Genomic DNA, 17,550 nt, shown 5'->3' with positions numbered 1-17,550 from the left:
TCCTCTTCTGTGGTAACTGGTGCTGGAAAAGGACCAATGAAATTACTGCCACATCAATCAATGCTCACTCACAACCTCCCCAAAGCAGATGCATGCAGAGGCAAAGCACTCTGCTCTGGAGTTCCTGGTATAAGACTTCACAGGAGGGCTGTGATATTTTTCCCACAGTGTGAAGTCATGTACTCTGGCCAGCTTCAGTTTTACCCTCTTTTCTCTGTTTTGTGTCATGAAGCCAGGTATCACACACCTTCTTGGAAACACTGTTTTACTTACCTCTTTGTGCATAAGTTAAACAAAATGCTACGCAAATACTTCTTACCCTACCACATATATAACCAAAATACAGCTTACCATTTGAAGATATAATTTTAGGCTTTGTACTCAGCACATATTAGAACATAGAGCTCTGTATATTTAGACAATTTTCTTGATTCACAGATGAGTGACAAACTTCAGAAACATTATTTTTAGTGAAAAAAAGAAGCAGACAGACATTTTCATATTAATCTGTAGAAGACAACAAGACTTTCAGGACTTTTTCAAGAATTTCCACAGAATTACATTAGCTGTATGCCAACAGTTAAGAGTTTAAGGGCAGAAATGTAGTTGCCATTGGCTGCCTAGTAACTGGAGTGACTGTGCTGTTATTCCAGCAGATCTTAGATGTTTTTATGGCCAGGTGTAAGGAAGGAGTGGATAATGGTCCTGGTGAATCTTTGCAGTAATCTGATCCTAGGAAATAACACAACAGCCAGCATCTAGAGCAGGTGAGGTAGTAAAATCCTAAGTAATTACATACTTGCAAATACAGGATGATGAGAATCGGGACACCATGAGGGAAGGACTTATTTGTCTCACACAGGTCTTACCTGTATCTTTGCTTCCCAAGCTATAATTGGACGCAGTCTTAAGGAATATGTTTGTAGCATTGTAGGTCTCATGGAGTTGTCTTTTGTCTCCCAGCTCAGTTATTTCATTAGCCTTGGTCATTATTTACCATCTGTCTCTTCCCCATTTCCTTCCTGATCTGATTGATGTGGTTATTATCAGAAAAAAAATCTTCATTCTATGATGAGAATTTGCACAATTGTCCATGTTATTTACTTAGGGAATTCCAGTAGCCCGAAAATAAAAGGATCAGACTCTTTTACTAGCTAAGGTTATGTAAGCCTAGAATGACTGCATTGGTTTGAGGTGAATTTGCCTGGGTTTACATCGGTATGAGTAAGATAAAAAACTTGTCCAGAGTCCCTATTTCCTCACTCACTTTGGACTTCACCAATCACACAATCCTGGATTCTAATAGCTTGACGAAAACTGGAGACCCACAGAGGCTGGCACTCTGTAGTCTTCTCCAGCTATGGAACAACAGCTGTCCATCCCAGCAAACTTCTGTTGACTGAAACAATTTAAACCTCTAGCCTAAATTCCAATTGGTCATTTAAATCTCCCACTAAAGTGTTGTTAGAATATTTTAACAAGTTCTAAAGGCATAAGAAACTTCAAAACCAGCAAACTACTACTCATTTGGGCTCCAACTTTCATTTGTAAACTAACACAGCTATAAACTGGCCGTAAATTATTGCAGTATCCTCCCTTTTGAGGACCACTTGCACACTCCAGAGGGATATAAAAGTGGCTTTGCTGTAAGAACTGGGCACTTCATGTTTAGCATTACTTTGGCTGTTTATTGTTGGTAATTCTCTGCAGTACAGTGATTTAATCTTGCAGATAAGACACATGCGGTTGTTGACTGGCTTCTGCTATTAAGACTTTTGTCCTCTGTTGACTCTGCCTGCCCTGGGTGTGCTACTCTGGCAGCAGCACTGGGGGGGGGGGGGGGGGGGGCATGCTCTACCAGCCTTGCCTTGTGGTTTGTTGTCACACTTGATTTCCCTCAGGGCAGCAGCAATTTTCCTGCAGCGATGACCGAAGACATCAAGAGCTTTCATAATAGGGATCACTCTCTACAGCAGACCTAGTAACACTGCACAATCAAATGCCACTGAAGCCAGTGGGACTAGCATCGGGCTTTAGGTCAGCAGAGTTTGGGTAGCAGCTCATTCATCCAGCTGCATTATGTAAGGCATTGTGGCTGCACATTACTGGTGTGTTGGGTGATAGTCCCTGTAAGAACATTGTTTTTCTTCTTGCTGGTGATTTATTCAAAGAGCTTTAAAATCAGTGGAAAACCAGTGACATCTTGCAACTTTAGCTGACTGGCACAACCATCTTCAGAGTTTAAATCAAGAAACTTACTGTAGCTGAAAATATCTAAATGCAGATCCATCAACAGGGTAATATCACTTTTATCTTGCTGCCTGAGGGCACATAACTGACATTTTGTCTATATAAAGTATTGGCATTCCTCATATGCCAAAGTTTAAACCACAGAAAGAATCTTCTGGCAGATTATAACAGAAGCTCCCCAGAGGCCACTGAAATGTTCTATTATCTGTGCGTGCCTCTGTTGACTAAAAGTTACACATAGGCTACACTCCACCATCCAGCAAGAGAAGGCACAATGCCAGCCTGATCACTGCAGTGCCTCAGAACAAGAGTTCCCATCAGCATCAGGGCCATTTTCCCACATGCATCAAGGGAAGTGTTTCCCCCTGCAAAACCCAGCAGAAGCTGCATGGGGAGAGCCCCATATCCCTTACTGCAGCTCTGGAGGGTCACCATGGCACTCCAGACAGCCAATGAAAGGAACCAGGATAGGAGACAGATGTGGGGATACCATGTTAGATTACCTAGGAATTATCTTAAAGGGTTAGGGACTAGCTAAAAGTGGAAAGTCCATGAAGCAGCTTGCATAGAAAATGCCAAGAAGTCTGTTCCTCACATCTTACACTGGAATTGTTTTTCACCCAAAGACAGCCCAAGGCCTAGGAGGAGCGGAATTTTTCATTTATGCTGGTTTCTTGGAGATGCTTGAATGAGCTCTTTTCAGTCTTTAATGTTTGTTTCTCAAACCTTCACTTTCTTACTTGTAAAGCTATGCAAATAATGAAAGCCAACAGAGAGCAGTGTTTATCTTTGTGTTGATTTTTATGGAAAGAGCTTGAACGTCTGTTTGTAGTAGTACATTTTGTGATTTTAACTATGAGAAAGCTAGTCAAAGTAGTGGGTCATTTTGGCTCTTCCATGTAAGATCTCAGGAGATGAAAAGAAGCAGAAATTGTCTGTTTAAATTGTCTGTTTAACTAAACCTTTCTCCAAAGTTAAAATGGCAACATTTTAGAACAAATGGATTTGCATTATTGAGACAAGAGTTTATAGTAAGTTTTTTGTGTACAACTTAGTAAGTCATACCAAAGCCCTCACTACTGTTCTTCTGGTATATATTAAAAAAAAAAAATATTAAAAATATCTTAAATTCAGAATAATCATCATTTAGACCTATCATAAGTTTTATTCATCTTTTTAGTCAGGCTTATTGTCAAGAAAGGCTTGTCACCACATAGTTCGCTCTTCTGTCCCTGGCTGCAGGTAAAGCATGTGCAAAGCTTAGCCATACTCAATGGGCCAAAAATAACACTTATTTATGGTTGTGTTTTGCTCACTTTCTGTAGTGTTTACCAGATTCATGCTTCTTTGTTGATATCATGTTTCCAGATTTAAGAGAAAATGTCACTGAGAAATTTCTACCTCACCTACCAGATTTCCACGTTCTGGTCAAATACTGCAGAAGTGTGTGGTAACAGTTTCTATAGTGGCATATACTCACATGCAATAATATACCTAGTTAAGGTAGACATAATTTTTCCTATTGTTCAAGGCTATGATTCTGTTTTCTGCATGTTCCGATGTTACATAGCTGCTGCCCTTCCTCTGCAAACATTAAGTTCATCTTGAGGGTAGGCTCAAGTGGTTGACCTATAACAAAGTAAACACATGTAGCTCAATCACGAGTTCAACGCATGCTTGTGTGAGGTTGCTTGACAGTCTGGGGTCTGTGAAAGCAAACGTGTAGCTGCAGCAGTGCAGGCTGCTCCAGAGGGGAATAGTTTACACAAAGGCAAAGCAGAATTTAGATTTACATCCTCTGGTTCAGGGATGTTGCAACCTTAGCCAAGATCACTCTTCTTGCAGAGCCTCATTTCACAGCCTTCAGGGTGGTAAAAACCATGCTGCTCACCAGAAGACTCATCCTGCCCATCACCAGTCTAACCTGACACTTCCCTCTTAATCAGCTCCCCTGATCTGTTTTCTGCTCTAACCAGGCTCAGCCCCACCAAGACTGGGCACATCAGAGAAGGAAGAAAGAAAAGTCTGAGTGGCTGATGGGAGCACACCCCGTTTCTCACACAGTGATGGAAAGGATATCTCCCAGAGTCCAGCAGGAAGCATTCAAGTGCAGTTATACCTTTCCCTTCAAATACATTGACTCAGGAGTGAAAAAAAAATCTGTAGTAGAAAAAATCCATAAGAACCAATAACATCTGTACGTAGTCTGCACATCGTCAGGCTTGTCCAGCTTGGCTGGGTACTCCGGTCCCATGCCAAACACCTATCAGCCACATTGCCCAAGTGCCCGTTCACCCCTCCACACCACTCAACCCTTTTCAGCTATTCCCTTCTTCCCTTCCAGCCAAGCCTTTCCCAGCCTGCTTTTCCCCACCCCAAGGGCACAAAACCAGAAGGAACACAGTATTTGCAGCCATTGCATAGTCATCTATGCCGGCACATCCTCTTACCCATTTTCTCTCGACTTGTGTCCATCTGCAGCATTTGGGACATGTTTCAAGTTTCAGTTTTTTCAGTGGTTCTAAGTTATGGAAGTGAAAAAAAAAAAATAAAATAAAATCTTTCCTCACCACCACGGGAATAGTTTGAAAAGACAAAATTCAAATTGTGCCTGCATTTAATTAAGAGGCAAATTTTCAGGCACCAACTCCCCCAGTCACAGGGAACAAATCAAGCACAGAAGTTACTGTATGTGCAGGCAGCATGGTGTCTAAGCACCCCAACCTTTGGCTGAAGATCAGGCTTTACACCAAGATAGTTGCAAATCACTCACTGCAAAACTAACTCCAAATTTCTGCATGACAGAAATGCCATACCTGATCAAGTCCAGCAAAAAGTTTGCTCACAACAATTCAACATCTGCATATACTAAGTGCTGACTGGACCTTTGTTAAGTTTGGAAGAGGAAAAGTTTAGTGATTTATATAAAAAATGGGTTTTGCATGCAGTAAACAGCTCTTTTCAGCATCTAAAGTCATTACTACATGTCATTGGCTTTCTGCAGAAGGGTTCTTTTTAGTAGATGGAGTTAATCAAAATGCAGATGTCAACACTGCTCATATCTAAACACAGCTTCTTTTTACTTTTCATTTCTCCTTCCCTGCTGCTCATTTTCACCACAATGTAAAATGACTGATTACAGCATTATGGTTGCTGGTAGTGTAATATTTCAAATCCACCAAAAGTCAATATTTCTGCTCATAAAAGAATCTTAGCTAATACATTTTTTAAACAGAGGAGGTTTTTTTTCTGGCAGAAAAGCTTAATGTGAACCAATGGTTAACCACCACAGCCAACATCAAGAACTCCAGCTTCTCTAGCACGATTTGTAGGGCCATCAGTCAAGGTCTGAGTGGTAACTTCAAAAACCCAATGTGTTAAAACACGCAAAAAAGCACTTTTTGTGCTAAATACATACAAGTAGACAACAACGTAACAGCAGCTAGTTGTCCAGTTCATCTTTTTTCTTCTCTCTTTATATAATCCCTTCTTCCAAGAGAAGCCAGGCTCCTGGTGAGATCTCCTGTGCACTCCCAGCATAGCAAACTGAGATGATCCTGCCTCCCATGGCAGCGGTGCATGGCAGCCTCTCTCATACCCTTCAGGTGGTGTTTATTCCTGCTGTCAACAGCAACAATTGTGTGCTGACAGTGTTACTACAACTGTTTTGATCTTGTTGCACAACGAATAAACAAACTCACTGAACTGGGACCAGCCCTATACCTCTCCTCTTAACAAAATCCATTCTGCATCTCCCATGGAATTAGCCAGCCTCCCATCTGCACTTCTGTATGTTTTTGGGGTGAGGGACACACACATGTGAACATATGTGTTATTCTGTCATGCAAATATGGAACATTCAGAAATTCATATTGTCACTAGAAATGTAACTGTTCGATTTCTAATAGTTTGGACTCAGTTGAGAGCTAAAGGTCAGTTTGCATCAGGTTTCCTATTTAATGAGTAAAACTTAAGTGCTCAAAAATACGTCATCCGAATGAATGTACTTAGTCTAACAGGTTTATTTCAAAGCAGTGATGATCTGAAAGCCTATAAGTGTGATAGTTACCAACCAATAATCAAGAAAAGAAAAATCCAAGCGCTATCCTTAGAGGTTTTCAGGATTTTATCACTCACACAAAAGCAGCCAAACATTCTTTAAAATGAATTGCCCTTAAAAATAGAAAAGCTATTTTAATCAAGTTGCTGGACTGCTTTATCTAGTCACCTGTGCCCAGCAATGGAACACTTTTTTCCTTTAATAGATATGTTTCTTAAAACATCCTGATCATAAGTGACCTTTGTTTTTTAAGCTGAACACAATGGAACAGTTTAGTCCAGCTCCTCTTCAGGTCGGTGGGAAACCTGCCACCACTCCCAGCACAGGGCATCTTTGCCTGCACCATGCAATGGGCTTTATCCTGCAAAGCCATTTCACTCCCCCAGCAAAGTTCATGGACAAGGGGGCCTCTCAGTCCCTCTGAGGATCAAGGCCAAGAGATGCTTTCCAAATGATCCACAATAGAATACCTCTGCATGCAGCAGCCAGCTGACAGATGAGAGCCCTGTGGGAAAGAAGCTTTCAGTTTTGATTTAAAGAGTGAAAGGGCAGTAGTATCTCTGGCATCTTTGGGCAGGGACTTTCAGGGATGAAGTAGCAGCTGCCCAGTCTGCATAGATTTATGAACTGGTGAGACAAGCAGGCTGCTATCTGCGTGGCCCTTTGGAATGTGAAAGGTGTGAGTGGATCATACAAAGAGAGAAAGAGCTCAGGTTCAAACCCAGAAGGGCTTCACAGAGCCAGTGGAAAGCAAATTACCTCAAAGGAAATACTGAAACTCAGTGTAACCAAAGAAGTACAATAGTATTTACCAGCAGCTGGTGGAGACCTGAAATCATGTGTGAACCGAATTATGGCAAAGTTTTGTGTGCAGGAAATCAGCATGAGAAGCATCACTTAAAAGTGGCTAGACACAGTTTTTTTGTCAGAGAAAGGTGCAAAATAAAAAGCTTTTCATTAACATGTGTCAGTCTCAGGAAAATCCCCATTAAAAAAAGTTCTTGTCATCAGCTGTGAGACCCCTTTTATTTTGCTTAGTTTTATTGTACTTGCTTTGATATTTATGGGTTTGTGCACAAGCTACTTAAATCTTGTAATGTAATAGCTAGGTGACGCAATGCTTAACTTTAAAAAATTATCAGATAGTGACTATAATTTAAAGGCACCTAATCAAAGAAGTTATTATTATATTGTAAGGAAGACACTTTGGCCAGCTCAGCTTATTACAACATATCTAGATGAGACAAATACACATTTAAGTATCTCAAATGGGAAAGCTGCAGATCCAGAAGACAGAGCGCTGATATTTCTAAAAATGTTAAAGTCAGAGTTCATCCCAGGAAAAACCAGTGACTCAAACACTAAATCTTCCTCCTGCAACTATGCTTCTCTGATGGAGGTACTTAAGAAATAACACCAAACAGACAGAACAGGGGGAAAAGGAGTGCAGATCCCTGGACAATCGATGGGGGTGTAACCAAGTGTAAGTTTCTGGATTATCTAGTCCCTCATACAGCATAGAGAAAAAATAAGAATTTTAAACCAAAGTGATGACACAAAGACTTATGAAGACCCAAAGACTTATGAAGAGAATCAAATACCACATCAAACCACAATATTTTTATGGGTGAAGCATGTACAGATCTAAGAGCAGAAGCAAAGAGGACAACACAATAGCCTGAGAAGTGACCCCAAAGGAGACTCTGAGAGGCATCAGGGAGGGTGAAGGGACTCAAATGAACAAGTACCATCAGCCAAGGGGCTGCAAGCCTCTGGGGATCCCCATAGCATCCTAACACAAGGAAAGCCCTAGACCACAGGGAAATGGTAGGAGTGCATTACAGATCACCCAACCAGGATGAAGCTATGGAAGAAAACATTCTTCTAACAACTGGGAGAAGTTTCATGATCATTTGCACTTGTTCTGTAGACACTGCCTATTTGGACTCTAATACAGCATTTGACACTGTCTCCCACAGCATATTATCCTGGAGAAACTGGCTGCTCATGGCCTAGATAGATGGATTCTTCACTGGGCTGAAAAATGGCTGGATGGTCAAGCCCAGAGTGTGGTAGTGAATGGTGGTCACCAGCTCGGTTAGGGCCAGTGTTGTTTAATGTCTTTATTGATGATTTGGATCAAGCGTACCCTCAGTAAATTTGTAGATGACACCAAGTTGAGTGGGAGTGCTGATCTGCTGGAGGGTACGAAGTTTCTGCAGAGGGATCTGGACGGGCTGGATCCATGGGCTTTAGCCAATGGGATGAGGTTCAATAAAGCAAAATGCCAGGTCCTGCACTTGGGTCACAACAACCGCATGCAAGTCTACAGGACTGGGGCACAGTGGCTGGAAAGCTGCTAGGAGGAAAAGGACCTCGGGGTGCTGATTGATGGAGCTGAACATGATCCAGCTTGTGCTCAGGCAGCCAAGAAGCCAACAGCATCCTGGCCTGTACTAGCAATAGTGCTGCAGCAGGGCCAGGGCAGTGAGCATCCCCCTGCACTGGGCACTGGTGAGGATGCACCTTGAATCCTGTGTTCAGTTCTGGGCCTCCCACTACACGAGAGACATTGAGGGGTTGGAGTGGGTCCAGAGAAAGGCAACAGAGCTGGTGAAGGGTCTGGAGCACAAATGTGATGAGGAATGGCTGAGGGATTTGGGGGGGGGGGGGGGGGTTAGTCTGGAGAAGAGAAGGCTCAGCAGGGACCTTATTACGCTCTACAACTGCCTGAAAGGAGGTTGTAGTGAGGTGGGGGTCAGTCCCTTCTCCCAGGTAATAAGTGATAGGGCAAGAGGTAACAGCCTCAAGATGTGCTAGGGGAGGCTTAGATTGGATATTAGAAAAAATAGAGGGTGATTGGGTGTTGGAACAGGCTTCCAAGGGAAGCGTTGGAATCACTGTCCCCAGAAGTGTTCAAAAACCCATGCATATGAGGCCCTTAGTGATACAGATTAGGGGTGGACTTGGCAGTCCTGGGGTAACTGTTAGACTTGATGATCTTTAAGGTCTTTTAAAAACTAGATGATTCTGAAATAAATATAACACAGAAAATAGGAGCCAACTCCTCTGAATATTGTTCCAGGCTCCTCAGACTGCCAGTCTAAAATTTCTTAGAGTTTCCAATTTTCCACATCTCAGAGGCTTTATTATAGAGTTATTCCCTGTGCAGAAGTTTGGGGTAAGTTCTCTTCCCTAGTAAAACACCAGAAATACAGCTGCTCAGCACGTTTTAAAGTAGGATTTAATATTATCATTAATGACCACAGATGACAGTAAAACTTGCTAATTAACCAATCTTTCAGATAATTTCAAAAAACTAAACAGCTATTTCAGACAAATCATTACCTTTACAGCCATCCTCTCTCTTCACAGACTGGTGGTGACACAAAAAGTCTTGCATGGATTGTACTGAAGTTTGCTAAAATTGCTTGTGCCAAGCTAACTCAAAGTCGTGCAGAAAAACTGATATAGCTGTGATGAAGCCAAGGGGGCGGGCTACTCCCATGTGTTTCCCATTTCCAAGTCAGCATAAGCAGCAAGCAGATACACAGAGAACAGACAGAAATTATGCGGAGCTTGTTGCAGCTTTGATGGCTGTACAGACAGTTATCGGGTCTGCAGCTGTTGAAAGCTGAAGGCACTTTGCTTTCCATTGCCCATCAGACAGGCGCTGACATCCCAGGAAATCTTACCTGAAAGACTGCATGCTTATAACACCACTGTTAGCATTTGTCTTCTAAAGTATCATCAGCTTAGCAAGAATTCATTAAACTTGGCAATTGTTAAATATGTCCTGCTGTGCTCAGTGCCTATGCCCTTGCATTTTCCTAGGCACCTGTGCTGCATTCCCTTAGGCACCTGTGCTGCATTTCCCTCAATGCCAGGGAACAAGACACGTCTTCTAAGGCTACATCTTCTGTGAGAAGCTGCCTGCAAAATTCCTGCCAAGAAAACCTGTCAGAGCCAATGCCAGGAGAAGCACAATTAAGTCCCCTCTGGCCACTGTGCTCTGGGGAATTATGGAGGACATAGTGTCTATATGCTTTATATGCATGTATAGTGTATGCACAGAGCAAAGCTGGACAAGAGGAGCATTCATCCCAGGGCACTGCTGATGGAAAGATATAGGCCAGAGATACTTCAAATTAGGTGGGCAAGCCATCCTGGCAGCAGCAGCTGCAGAGCAGGACCCAGGGGAGGGAAGAGCTTTCAGGACCACAGAGTACTGAGGGTTGACTGTTTCTGTAGGATACAACTCTTCATGTGAGCTGGCCCAGGCCACAGAACAAATGCTCTGTGTGAAAAATACACTTCTTAGTGCTCTTGACAATGTGTATTAAAGGATCAGAAAACAAGTCCTCTCTCCCCTCCTAAGGACCTGTACTTATCCAAGCTTGCTTTGCAGAGATGCCTCTTTGATGAGACTGGTCATCTCTACTTTCCTCTAACAGCAGTGAAGAAACACAGAGCTGCTGCTCATCTCTTTAGGTGAGCTGAATTGTCCTCTGGAGAGACTGTGCCCTCTGTGAACTACTGAAAAAGCCTGTGGCAAACTAGCTTCTCACTTGGATACCCAAGCTGCCTGTCAAAGGTTAGGTGAAGGAGGGCTAACCCACAGTACCTCGCTACCTCTCAATCTCTTTCAGTGGGCTTTTCCCAAAATGAGGTAACATCGAAGGGGCAAAAGACAGTCTAATAGCATCAGTGTAAATGGTCTGTGTGTATCTACTCTACTTCCATTCCCCTTGTCCCTCCCTACCCACAAAATTCCCTACTTCACTTATTCCCTAATTCACTTATTAAAAGCTGTAACCACCTTGGTACTAAGTAGGGAATGGGACAAGGACAGTTTGAATTCCCATAAAAGGAATAGAAATGAAATGTTCAGATTGCAAGCAGTTCTGTTGGTTTGGGATTCTTTTTGCTTCTTTTGTTGCTTGCTTGTTGGGTTGGTGGAGGGTTGGTTTTTTTGGGGGTGGGGGCCTTTTGGGGGGCTTCCTCTTATATTGCCAGCATAGGGATAAGTGCTGGATCCATGAGCAGAGAGGACCATTTCCTGCTACCTGCACTCTGTACTTCTATGATCTGAGGAGTGGGTGCCCCCAACTGCACACCTGCTAGCTGCCAGAACTCAGGCACAAGCCCTTTCTGTCCCAGTAATAGCACCATTGAAGACTAAGGACAGGATGGCAGGGAAGGAAATAGCAAGGTTTAGGTGCAGAAGAAAACCTATAAAGGCAGAGGTGAGAAGTGATACAAAGGTCACTAATAGCAGGCAGAAGGTGCTGCTTGCACCATTTGGAGAGAGTGAAGTGGGGAAGGTTGCAGTATGGAAAAGCAAGAGCTGCTGCTGCCATCCCAACATGAGCAGTCAGACAAGTGTGAAGGAGGATCAAAGGAACCAGACATCACTGAAATTTTGACTGAGACTGAAGCCAGAACTGAGCTTGTGTCCTGGGCTGTCAGGCAGTGAAGACTTCTTGATTTCAGGAACAGATAGCTTGATATCTTGGGATGTTTCTGAATTATGGAATTTGTGATGCTCAGTGTGTGCTGACCACATGTTGGGTAACCTGACTTCACGTTAAAAATTACTTTGATTAAAACCTCCCTGGATTTTTCCTCACATATTAAATTGATCTGACATCTGGCCCCCATTCCTATAGCAAAGGGCTGGGGTGATTTTTTTCTCTTAAACAAAGAAAGTCTTGCAAGGTATGTTCAGGTCCCTCTAAAAATGCAAGTTTGTCTTTAAATACGACAAGAAAAAGAATAATTGATTATTTGAACAAAGAATCTTTAACAGCTCCCACTATTATATCACATGCCCTTCCTGAGGAGACCTGCCAGTTTTTCCCTGGCTTCTTTCTAAATGTCCAGAAGAAAAAATGAAGTGAAAAATTATGAAGGAAGTCTGTGGGGAAACTCCCCTTTCAGCCATCTCCATAACAGTGAATTTGTTGGGATCTTAATTAATAATTATATAATCTTAACTCCTGCAGAAAAGGGAACTTCTCCTTGCAAAAATAAAGAACATCTTCAGGTTTTCTTGGGGAATGGAAAGGGGAAATAGAAACAAGAAGTGCTCAAAAGCCTGATACAGAGGCTCAGAGTCTGCAGACTAGATACTTTATGGGAAGAGTGACATTGTGAAAGGATCTGAAAAGACAAGGAGTGGGAATGAGGATGTGACTTGATCCAAGGACACATTAATTCTCCACAGGAAATAGCTTTTGGACAAGCCTGCTGGAACTCTCCCTCATCTACCAGCTTCACACTAGCTCTGGAAGCAACCAGTCCCTCAGGAAATCATGACAATGAAGCCAACGGAAGTTGCTGGAGTAAGAACAGAAGAGAAAATTCCCAATATTGATCTTGTATTGACTTTCATGGACCTAAGACAAAAGATACTTGGAAATCTTTGTAGCAACTTTACCAACACTTATCCCTGAAGCCACCATACCAAGATACAGAATATGGTTGGGTTTTTTTTTTAGGAAACTGTGTTGCAAATTATAACATTTCTGACATCTCTTCCCAGCCTGAAAATAAATGATCGTGTGTTTCCTGTGAATCTGGGATACTTTCACACCTTCCCTCACTTACCTCTACATTCTAAATGGCTGTACTCTATTTCAGTTTGCTGATTAATACTGTCTATTTTCTTCACTTTGCGTGCACAAAAGCAGTATAAATGTAATTCCATGCCAAGACATTTAAAGATCCAGGAGCCATTTCAGAAGAAAGCTTGCATATGTCTAAGAATTCTAATCATCCCTGGCTCAAAGTCAAAGTTTCACTGTTCTGCTGAATTGAGATGCTAAATGTAACCTCCAGAGGACTTCCTTTAAGATCACATATGCCATTGCACTTCAGCGTCTTACTAACTATGGAGAGCTAAGAGGTGCAAGAGTATGGTACAGTACTCCACACTTTTCCTTGTTAAACAAGATGCAGGTCTATGCACGATCCATGCAAAGACTTCACAGAAATCAAAGCAAAAGTCACTGTCTCCTTCTGAGTGACTTTAAAAGGTATAAATAAAATGTGCCAGTTCACATGTTTGTTTCCAGATTATAGCCTCAAGTTTTCAGAACCTTTTTTCGTAACTGCTGAAGATTTTCAGATCGATTTCCACAGCTCTGTTAATCATTGTTACACCTATTTTGCAGGTAAGTTATTTCCTCTGAATTTGTATCAAGTTCTGAGTCTCTGTAAAAGGATATTCCTGAATGTCTCTTTCTGAACACAGAAACCAAATAAAAGTTTCTAATTTCAGTAATAGCGAAGTTTTCACAATGTAAACCAGCATGCTGAAGCATCACAAGCTGATGATCAGTATATGTTGTAACTGTTCTGTGTAAAAAAAAATTAAACACTGCTATGATTCCACATCCACAAGGATAGAAAAACTATCATGTATTTGTCCTTACATGATGAAATATACATAAGCAAGGAACAGATTTATACCCCAGTTGTTCTCATAACCAATCCCAATTATGATGTGTCTCTGTTCGCCCTAACAGAAACATCTGCTTAAGTGCCCTGGCTAAGGATAACCACTGCTATCTGACATTCCAATGGTTTACAATGACAATGCAGTTACAGCTGCAAGTCATAGAATCATAGAATAATAGAATAGTTAGGGTTGGAAAGGACCTTAAGATCATCTAGTTCCAACCCCCCTGCCATGGGCAGGGACACCTCACACTGCCACAAGCAAACAGCTGTATACTCTGCTCGATGTATCACAGTCATTCAGATCGCTGGAATTCCTCTTCCTTAGTAGAAGGCTAAGAAGGGTGTTCATCCAAAAGAATGACACTTCTGCTACGTATCTTGTAAAATCTGATGTGTGTGTTTTGATTGTTTGGGGTTTTTTACCAGCTTGACCCGAATAGCTGACAGCAGAATACAAATGCAAAAATTTCTATTCTGACAGCAAAATACAAAGGCAGAAATGCAGGAAAAAGCCCTTAGGAGAGAGAATCCAATTGGAAAAGCTCATCACTTTTGCAAACTGTTGCTTGCTTGTTCCAGTTGTCCTCTGCATGGCTCACCCGTCTTGGCTGGTTTCGGCATGTATTAGTGACCTTCAACCCTGACAAATATGTTGCCCTCATGCTTTTATGATCTTCTAATCTCTCAGAAGGTGACACATTCTGAGATTAGAGTAAATACACCAGGATCCCAGTGGCAGCATAGTACAGATGCAGCTGTGATGAATGCCAATTAAAACAGTAGCAGCGTGTTACAGCTGTTTACAAGTACTTTTAATTAGCAAGTTTTAAACACTCTGTTATCAGGCTCCTCTTTGAAGTATGCAACCAAAATAGTTCTTAAGTTCATCATTCCCTAGTCTTTTGAGTAGCTTTCTGGTAGAGAGCTACTGCATGAAAAGTTTTAGCTGAAAAGCTTTGCATGATCTCCTAGTATTTTGCTGAAAAGTTCCTCCTAAAGGACAGAAGAACTTTAACTGTGGAGGGAATTAGAGCACAGGACACTGTCCAGATGAACTGTCAAACACAATTTGCCCACAGTGATCCTCGTAGTACTCACCTATAAGTATACAAGTTAACACAACACAAGCAGGTATCTACAATAAAATTCTGCAAATATCTACCTAAAGAGAATAAAAGCTAGGATTGCTTGTTTAAGACCCATTTGCCACATCTTCGGCCAATTTTAGAAGCAGGGTGTCTTTCCTCCTTCTTGCCCCCCCAGCAAGAGAAGATCCCCTTCTTAGGACCTGTTTCCACTGTGAAGGGAGGTATGCCTGAAGCAGGTGGAGACACGCTGGCTGCACCTATCCCAGGAAAATAAACATAGCCAGGGATGCTGCCAGGCCCAATCATCGATACCATCGTGCTGGGAGAAGGGTCACTGGCATGCTAGGGCTCATGCCGTCCTAGGCGATTCCATCCCCACACAGGTGCACCAGGAGTCATTCCCAAGGCTATGTGCTTGCAGTCACCCTCTTTGAGAGGGAGCAGGAAGGATGTGGTCAAACTGCAGCAGTTGGCCCTCAGGCTAAAGAACAGACCTTGGCACTGGGTCTGCTAATAACTGGTTATTATAATAATTCTAATAAACAGCAATTAGGACCAGCTTTAACTAGATTGTTTGAGCAATGCAGATAGTTGCAGCTCCAGCACAGCCTGGGGACCTGAGCAAATCTTCATGGGCCCCAGCAGACCTACACTGCTCAGGGGGTTATCTATGCTGCCACATTTTCACTCAGGTTCTTATCTAAACTAAGGCCTTATCCCTTGCCCACCAGTGGTGTCTCCATAATACACATACCAAGGGATGCAGGAACGGCCTTGGATGCCAGTGAAGAGAAGAATAGCCACCCATATACCCAAACATGTGAATTCATACAAACCTTAATCATCATAAAGAAATGGAATGAATGCTCAAAACCGAGTTTCATGCCATGGCCCAGTCCTGCAGGGACCTGCTGCAGGTCCAGGGATGACCAAGGGTGTTAGACATCAGGCAGGATCATGCAGGTGTAGCCCAAAACACGATTGCTTCTCAAGGCATGCTGCCACTTGGCAACTTGCTGGTGCTCGGTGCTCAGCTGACTTCCAAGGGCATTCACTCCAACAACAGCACAATTTCCTATGTTACTATTACCAAAGAAACAATGGCTTATTGCCTGAGCAGTCACTCTGCGACTAGGAAATCATGTTTCATATTTCAAAGGTAACTTAGAAATTACAATATGGAGCGCTTGACATCTTAAGAGATCTATACATCATGTTGACACATATAAACAAAAAATGAGACCATACTGCAAAATGTCAAGCAGCTTTTTAGCTTGTTTTAAATGGGGCAACGTTTACAATGTAAAGACACATTTTATTTAGGTCTGGATGGGTCATTTTTCTCTCTCTGTTTTGGGTTGGGCTTTTTTTTTCTTTTCCTGACAGCAGAAGTTCTTTTTATTCTTCACCAAAAAAATTCTATCTCAAGCAGCTCCTAAACATTTGTGCTTAAAATGTTTTGATCTCTCTAGAAAAAGAATCAATTCTAAAGTTTTTGTAGTTTTTGTTAGCTATTAATAGAGCTATGGAAATTTTCCAGCAGCTACTTTAGTTTCCATGAAGCAAGGACTCTCAGTAACCCTCCTCACGAAGACACATCAGTGCAGGGAGAGGCAGGTACATTGTTTTTGTGATTAAGAACCAGCAGGTTTACTCTCCATTTATTTCAACCACCCTATTAGTGAAGCTAAGACATCTCTGCATAACATTTCGTCTCACTGTGGTACATGTGAGTTAAAATAACGCATATGTTAAAACCTGGGCTTTCAGTGGCTTTTAATAGCAAGGAAAAATAAACTCCTGCAGTATTACAGATACATAATCTCTGTCTTGGCTTCGTCACCCAATGTTATTTAAAGAAAATCAGTGGCTTTGCACTGACAAAACCTATGCAAAAGAATACTGCACTAAGCTCATTTTATCTAGTTAGTGATCTTTTAGTTAAAATACTAGGACTCTATCTCATCGCATATTAATAGGGTAACCAAGACTTCCATTTTAATGTGTCTCAGCCCCTGCCCTCTAACAGAGATTCCACACTGTATGCATTCCTCTAACCTTTCTGCTTGCTCTGCTCAGGCTGGGAATGGCTTTTTGTGCATAGGATATTTGGTGCATACAGCACTTGGTGCATACAGCACTTGAATCCATCAAGCATCTCACAACCACATGTAAATAACTTTATGGCAGAAGTAGCACAACATGAATGGTGTCACTGAGCCAAACCAACCACTGCTTCTTGTAATGCCTTCTGTCCCTTTCTGGCGTGCTCAGATATATAAACAGATGCATTTATCAGATGCTTATGTCTTTATTGTATGAATACCATTTTTAACAAATTGTTCTGTCACTGTTCCACCCATTTGTTGCTGTCTATAAAGAGGCTGCACTTCAGAAACTTTTATTCCAGGTGCCTATCAATGGGCTTTTTGTACTGAAAAAAGTGAAGATTACTTTTAAGCAACTACTGATGTAAAATGATGTTTCAGATTTGTAATGGGAGAAACTTTGGGGGAGTATTTTGCTCTGCTATTCTTCTGATAAATCTTTTGTGCAACTTAGCCTTTCTCCAAATGTCACAGTTAGGAAAATAAATAGCCTGAAATTATAAAATAAATAAATAAATAAAGTAGTTTATTTAGACATTATTTCTGAGTCACAAATCTGTGGCTCCTGTAGACAGGGGGA

Source organism: Melopsittacus undulatus, chromosome Z, assembly GCF_012275295.1.
Source record: "Melopsittacus undulatus isolate bMelUnd1 chromosome Z, bMelUnd1.mat.Z, whole genome shotgun sequence".
NCBI classification, from domain to species: domain Eukaryota; kingdom Metazoa; phylum Chordata; class Aves; order Psittaciformes; family Psittaculidae; genus Melopsittacus; species Melopsittacus undulatus.
Note: the sequence above shows the minus strand (reverse complement) of the source record.